Source organism: Pogoniulus pusillus, chromosome 34 (assembly GCF_015220805.1).
Source record: "Pogoniulus pusillus isolate bPogPus1 chromosome 34, bPogPus1.pri, whole genome shotgun sequence".
NCBI classification, from domain to species: domain Eukaryota; kingdom Metazoa; phylum Chordata; class Aves; order Piciformes; family Lybiidae; genus Pogoniulus; species Pogoniulus pusillus.
The window spans coordinates 6288250-6296008 of NC_087297.1; the positions used below are offsets into that span (position 1 = coordinate 6288250).

General features: G+C 49.0%; 1 long non-coding RNA gene across 2 annotated transcripts; it reads right to left on the reverse strand.

Annotated features, from left to right (window-relative positions):
* Positions 1–2242: 2242 nt before the first annotated feature.
* LOC135189755 (uncharacterized) lies at positions 2243–7687 on the reverse strand. Of its 2 annotated transcripts, none has more exons than XR_010308285.1 (4): positions 7300–7687; positions 3179–3241; positions 3025–3082; positions 2243–2288 (listed from the first exon to the last, which is right to left on the reverse strand). It is a non-coding gene; the product is annotated as an uncharacterized LOC135189755 (long non-coding RNA). The 2 variants fall into 2 exon arrangements; XR_010308284.1 differs by having other exon boundaries at positions 2243–2325.
* Positions 7688–7759: the final 72 nt, after the last annotated feature.

Genomic DNA, 7759 nt, shown 5'->3' on the forward strand with positions numbered 1-7759 from the left:
GTGTGACATTAAATAGTGTTCTAGTTATTAAAACATAGTTGTTAACATCCAGGTGGTGATGTAAGAGTCAGGACTGTGTCGCAGCACTCCTGACTTCCCTGTGTGTTGTTTAGCTATAGACTTTTATGCCAGATGAGCTTGTGCTGTGAAGAGGCTGTTTGAGTAGACCCACAGAGAGTGAGTCTCCATTCTTTTGGTTTAGCACCTCAAGCCTTGGTACAAGACTATCAGGACGTGACAGTGGTGGCAGAACATCCATCAGATTGTCCCTTCTAATGGAGCTGTGTTTTGCAAAGGGTGGTGGCTGGTGGGAGGAATGTACAGACCCAAACTGATGGAAATGCCTGGTTAGCATCTGACCACTAGATAACCCTGAGACCAGGACCAGCCCTAGACACTTATCTTTGGGAGTGATGCCTCATTCTGACTTCGAGTGAAAACAGTCTGTAATTGTCTTATCTAAAAATAACAGAGCATGTTTATGCTGAAATACCAGAGTGACAGGCACCGTTTCTGTGCTGCCCTGTTGTGATTTGTTTTCCTGTGCATCCTCACTAGTGACATCAGACTCTCAGCATGAACCAGCCCGGCACAAGAAGGACGTGGCTGTCCCCAGCAGGAGGGTAAGGGCAGCATCTGCAGTGCCCAAGAGAAGGTATTTCCTTCGTCCTGCCTCAGCATGTACTTAAAGCTGGGCTACACTTTGCCAGATGGGATGGAGCTCTTCAGGTTCCATTCTTTTCTGGGAAAGCTTAAAGCTTGTTGGGAGGCAGCAGCAGTAGTAAATCAGTTTGTAAAACGTTGCTCCAGGAGAGTGATGGTGTTTATGGCCCTGAGGCATCCCAAAAATGCATCACTCCTTGTGCTTTTGGCCTGTGAGCTCCTTGTGAGCTGAAAGTGCAATGCCAGCCATCTGCTTTTCCTACCTTGTGAGCAGAAACGACCTCTATCTGGTACCAGGGCAGCTGCATTCTTCCAGCTGAACCAACTGGGGCGAAAATCTGAAGGGGAGGGAAAGACAAAAACAACCACCCAACCTACTTTTGCAGATGAGAACATGAGGCTGGGCTGAAGAGGGTCCATCCTGGCCAGTTAGGTGTAGGTTTTGAGTCCATCTTGTGGCACACAAGCTGGGAAGCTCAGCTGCTGCAGATGATCTAGCTTGCCTGGACTCAAGGCCCAAGAGCATCAAGAGGAAAGCCTTTGGGGTTACTGCATACACAGAAGGAGCTTGCAGCTCTGGGAAAAAGATGATAGCTGAGTCTTTGCTATGAAGACCCAACCCCATAGCCATCTCCTTATGGTGAATGCTGTCTGTGGGGTGCTGGATAGGGACTGGGGTTTAAATTGCCCTGAAACTCATTTCCTAGAAATACGTAACAGAAAGAAGTGGCTTCAGCTGGGCAGAGGGAATGCCTCCAGAAGGGAATGCTGTGGATGTGCTGGGGGGAAAGGCACATGGAACCAGCTCCAGGCTGGTTTCTGACCTACGATTGGGATGTTTCATCAGACTATTTCTCTTAGATCTCTTATCTGTAGCAAATAGAACTCAGAAGAGATATCACCTCCCACTGACTAAGCAACTGACTGCATCGATTCCCTGGCTAATGATTATCCAAGGTCTCTGGAGCTCAGCTAAAGTTTAAACTCTGGGGAAATCCAGGAGTTGGAGAGGACAGTGCTGGTACCTGGTACTAACTGATGGGTCTCCCTCAGGCCTTGAATCCAGCCTCCAAGGCAGCCAGCTCCTTTCTGGAGATGATATATCTGGGAGCAGCTGTGGGACACAAGGTGGTGGCACACACACAGCTGCTAGGAGTAGTTTGGTGGCAGTGACAGCAGTGGGCAGCAACAGGGCATGGACTGATAGTATCCAAGGGCTGGGGACCAAGGGCAGGGCTGAAACAGCCTCCCTGGGTGACCTCCACCCTGGCTGTTAGCCTCTGCTGCCTTCCACCCCTCGTGCAGGTCAAATAGGTGTCTACCTTGCCTCTCATGAGCACTCTCCCAGCACTGCCTCTCTGCTCTAATCCTTGAGCATCACCAATTAATTACTCCTTTCTATGCTTCTGTGAGAACTAGAAGCAGAGCTTCCAAGCAGAAAGAAGTGTGCACCTAGGGCACTGCCATTCATATGGAGCCAAATCACATCCCACTGCTGCCTTGCACCTGCTCTAACTCCTGTCTGCCCCCTCAGTGCTGGCAAGGGATTGACTCTGTGTCCAAGGGCACTCACCATTTTGCCATTTAGCATCCTGCCATCCACCAACTGCTTTTGTCCTTGACTTCTGCAACAGCAAGCACAACAGAAAGCCTCTCAGTCTCCTGTTGAATTGGGACCACAGAGAGGCACTGGTGAAATAACGGAACTGCTAAAAGGTTCCTGGTCAGCCACTCCACCTTTGTTTAGTTCTTGTAAGCAAGATGTGGGAGAGTTGAGTACAGCTCCATATGCATATTTAATTTTCCAGAGTCCTGGTAACCTGGAGAGAGGCTCTTCCTCCACCCTACTCTGCCTCACTTGAATAAAATCTTCTTCCCTGACACAACCCAACCAAACCATACCCAGTTGAAGTTCTGGGTGAGGTGTTTCAGTCATCTCTTAAACCAGGAATTACAATTCAGCCTGATCTAGGGTAGGTTGTCCCAGCCCATTTGGAACTAGATGATCCTTGTGGTCCCTTCCAACCCTGACTGATTCTGTGTCAGAAGGGTAAAAGTGTGGCTGCCTTTTAAATGCCCCAAATACTCTTTTTTCCAGGTTAAATACCACCCTAAGGGATGGTGCTGATGGAATTCCTAGCTGAGCTTCCTGCACCTTGGCTGTCAGCTGGGGCAGATGAAGTCCAGACCACAGCATATAAACATCTAGAGCAGCACATGTCCTGACCAAAGGGTGGAGGATGGTCCTGACACCCCTGTTCTTCAGACTAATGGGCATTTAAATATTTGATACTTTGTGAAACAAATCCAAGCAGAGTGACCTCACAACATCCTTGAAGCTGTTAGTTGGGATGCTCTTACCAAAGGAAGGGAAGATGGGATGGGACTGCAGGTCTCTCATGAAGATTTCCCTTGCAAGCTGCATGGAAACAACCACCATTATAAACTCTGCTCATGTTACTTGATAAGACTCACTTAAACAAAGTACTTGTGAGACATTCAGAATCAGACTTACCTGCCTTTGAATCCTCACACACACCCCCATGGTGTTCTCCTCCTTTCAAATCCAAGAAAATTCCTGCAAAGTCATGTAAAATTAAGAGGCCATAAGGACTTGGCATCTGTTGAGCACAGCACAGATACAAGGAGCTGGGAAAGCAACCACAGCATCACTGGTCTCATAGGTGAATGCAGTCAGTAGGGAAGCACAGCTGCTGTGTGAGGATTTAGGAGAGCTAAAGAAAGCACTTAAGCAAATGTTGTGCTGAGCATTCAAACCTCCCCCCTCGCCCCTCCCAACACACTTATAAAAGACATTCTTAGTGAATAATACACCAAAGATGTCACCACTTTGTTGTGAGTCCCTTCCTACTGATCCCAGTGGTAGCATCCAGCACAGCCTGAAATCCCTCTTGGCTTTGGCTGAGGCAGAAATCATTTCTTTGTCATAGTTCCTATGGTGCTGCATTTTGGGCCAGTGACCAAGCCAGCACTGATAGAACAGGGATGTGTTAGCTACTGCTGAGCAGTGCTTGCACAGAGCATCCAGACCTTTTCTGCTCCTTACATTGCTCTGCCAGCAAGTAGGCTGGGAGTGGGTAAGAAGTTGGTCGGGGACACAAAAACAATTTGAGTACTGTGTCCAGTTCTGGGCTCTTCAATTCAAGAGAGATGCTGAGATACTGAAACGTGTCCAGAGAAGAGCAACAAAGCTGGTGAGAGACCTGGAGCACAGCCCTCTGAGGAGAGGCTGAGGGAGCTGGGGGTGTGCAGCCTGCAGAAGAGCAGGCTCAGGGCAGAGCTCATTGCTGTCTACAACTACCTGAAGGGAGGTTGTAGCCAGGTGGGGTTGATCTCTCCTGCCAGGCAACCAGCAACAGAACAAGAGGACACAGCCTCAAGTTGTGCCAGGGAGGTCTAGGCTGAATGTTAGGAGGAAGTTGTTGGCAGAGAGAGTGATTGGCATTGGAATGGGCTGCCCAGGGAGGTGGTGGAGTCACTGTCCCTGGAGGTGTTGAAGCAAAGCCTGGATGGGACACTTAGTGCCATGGTCTGGTTGACTGGATAGGGCTGGGTGATCTTGGAGGTTTCTTCCAGCCTGGTTGCTTCTATGATTCTAGGACACTACAGCCAGAAGGAAGGGCAGGACATGGTGCTCTTTTTAAGTAACTACTAATTTTTTCAGACACCCTTTTCATGCTTTCACTAAGGAGGAGGCTTCTGCTAAAGAAATGTTTCTGCAGAATACTTTTGAAGCCCCTGAATGGAATTCAGTGTGCATGCCACTATGAATTCAGGCTGAATTCCATGAATTCAAGAATTCACCTGAATTTCTGATGTGATCTGAAGGAAAAGCAAGAAAATAATGTGAAGTTGAACACTCCAGAGCAGTGAGGTTCTTCTGCAAACACAACTTTAGGCTCTTGAAAGCTAGTTGTGTCAGGTGAAGTTTGAGATTAGCAGCAAAGGACAATATGTGATGGCATGGAAGAAGGAGAGAAGCTGTTTCTCTGGCCAGCCTGATCTAGGGTAGGTTGTCCCTGCCTGTGGCAGGGGGGTTGGAACTAGATGATCCTTGTGGTCCCTTCCAACCCTTACTGATTCTATGTTATCTGGAGGAAAACATGTGAAGCATAGCACTCAACCCAAGCTTCAAAATTATCTGCTGTGTGTTGGAGAGGAATAATCTGTAAGGAATGTTTGCTGCACTGGGAGGAATTCCTAGCACAAATAAATCAGCAATTAGTACCACCAGGGCTCATTTTAGAGAGAGCTGCTTTTGAAAAGCCCTGCCCCTCAGATAACCTCTCTGTGCTCCTCTCCCACATCCACCTTTTCCTGCTGTGCTCTGCAGCCAGATTAAGGGATCAAGAGGAGCCAAAATTCTCCACTCTGCCACCTACTCACCCAGCAGACTCAGTGCTTTTGGTGTAGAGGACCTGGACAATACCTGACCTATCCGAGTGCATTGAGTTTGTTTGCAGAGCACTAGGAAATGAAATCCAGGCTTGCAAAGGGAGGGAAGTCAGAAATCAGCCTTCAGCAATTTTGTGTTCTTGATTTACTTTGGTGACAGAATGGGTTTTAGGCTTTTATGGCTGGCTCTGCCTGCCATAGCAGATAAGCAGCTGAATCACAGCAGGAGAGGAGTGGCAGTGCCACTGAAAAGAGAAGGGTTTGTTGTCTTTCTTACCAATAGCTGCCGGCTACTTCCCAGTGGGCACCCTGACACAGACCTGTCTCATCCTCCCTCAGATACAGGGTTCAGTTTTGGGCCTCACTACAAGAAGGACAGCGAGGTGCTGGAGGAAAAAAAGCTGGTAAAGAATCTAGAGGGGTTATTAAGAGCAACTGAGAGAAGTGGAGTTGTTCAGTCTTGAGAAAAGGGAGGCTCGGGGGAGACCTTCTTGTGCTCTGCAGCTACCTGAACAGAGGTTGTGAAATGAGTGTTGGTCTCCCCTGTAACAAGTCATAAGACAAGAAGAATTGGCCTCAAGTTGCATCAGTAGAGGTTTAGGTTGAACATTAGGGGATATGTCTTCCCCAAAAGGGTTGTCAAGCCCTGGAACAGACTGCCTCAGGCAGTGGTTGAGTCACCAACCCTGGAGGGGTTTCAATGTCATGTAGATGTGATGCTGAGGAACATGAGGCTGAGAGAGATGAAGTTGTTCAGCCTGGAGAAGGGAAGGTTCCAGAGAGACTTTCTAGTGGACTTTCAGTACTTAAAGGAAGTCTATAAGCAAGTTTGAGACAGACTTTTTATAGCAGGACCAGTAATGATATGACAAGGGGTCCCAAGTTCAAACTAAAAGAGTGAGATTCAGACAAAATAGAAGGAAAAAATACACATTTTTTTTTATGCTGAGGGTGGTCAGACACTGGCCCAGGGAGGTGGTAGATGCCCCATCCCTGGAGCCATTCCAGGTCAGATTGTTTGGGGCTCTGAGCAACCTTAGGCATGTCTCTGCTGACTGCAGGGAGGTTGGACTGGGTGAGCTTTAGAGGTCCCGGCCCGCCCAAACGCAGCTATGATTCTATGATGTAGTGGTGCTCTGGCAGTGCTGGCTTAAGGGCTTGACCCAACGATCTCAAAGGTCTCTTCCAACCGGGAGGAGCCCACGACCGTGATTCTGTTCCACGGAGAGCACAGCGCAGCTTTCCTTTCCCCCTTACCGCTCCCGCCAACGCGGGGGCTGCAGGCAGCACCCCGGCAGCTCCCACCCCATCTCCTGGGGAAAAAAGATGTGTTCCTGGAGCTGCGGGCAGCATCCCGGGATGGGGATGTAGCGGGCCGCGAGTGGTCGCGGCCAGCAGGTGGCGCTGCGGTCGCGCCAGTGCCCGCAGCCCGGGACAGGGCACGCCGAGAGCGGCTCCGCCGGCAGCGTGGGCGGCGAACGCCTGCTGCCAGGCACCTCCGAAGGGAAAAGTCACCATCGCACCCAGCAGACAGCCAGGGAGCCTTCTCCAGCTCCACGGCATCCGAAAGCTCTTTACATGCTTAGAAAGACATCTTAGAACCACAGAATAGTTTGGGTTGGAAAAGACCTCTGAGATCATCAAGTCCAAATTGCCAACCCAACACCACCAATCCCATTAAGCTGCATCCCAAAGTGCCACATCTACACATTTTTTAAACACCTCCAGAGACAATGACTCCACCACCTCCCTGGAGCCTGTTCCAATGCCTGACCGCTCCTGCAGGAAAGAATTCTCTCCCATTATTCAGCCTAAACCTCCCTTGGCACAACCTAAAGCCGTTTCCTCTTTGTCCTATCACCTGCTGCCTGGGAGAAGAGACCAGCCCCCACCTTTCCCTGCCATTAGAATGTAACTCAGGAATAAAGCACAAGGTCCTGGTCTGCAGTGCAGCCTGTCTTTTCTAATAGCTCCTTTCATGTAAGTGACAAATCCCTTCCAAAGAACAATGATCCTTCCAGCCTTGACAGAACTCTTAAACAAGATGCTCCTGGCAGTGTACCAACACTTCCCTCTTCCTGAAGGACAGATCCCTCAGGAAGCACTTTGGGCATCTCTCTTACAGAAGTTTTGACACATTTTGTAATGAAAAAGAAAACCAATTCTCAAGCTGATTCACAGAACAAAAAGGTGCCATGAGGGAGCAGTAAGTTTTCTTACCGGTCTCATCATCGCGTAATGTTGGAGCAGTCTCTAGCAGCACCTTTCCGTCTGCTTTTCCTTCATCTTCTCTAGCAGAGCCTTCCCATCCTCTTTTCCTTCATCTTCTCTAGCAGAGCCTTCCCATCCTCTTTTCCTTCATCTTCTCTAGCAGAGCCTTCCCATCCTCTTTTCCTTCATCTTCTCTACCATCGCCTTCCCATCCTCTTTTCCTTCATCTTCTCTACCAGAGCCTTCCCATCCTCTTTTCCTTCATCTTCTCTACCATCGCCTTCCCATCCTCTTTTCCTTCATCTTCTCTACCATCGCCTTCCCATCCTCTTTTCCTTCATCTTCTCTACCATCGCCTTCCCATCCTCTTTTCCTTCATCTTCTCTACCATCACCTTCCCATCCTCTTTTCCTTCATCTTCTCTACCAGAGCCTTCCCATCCTCTTTTCCTTCATCTTCTCTACCATCG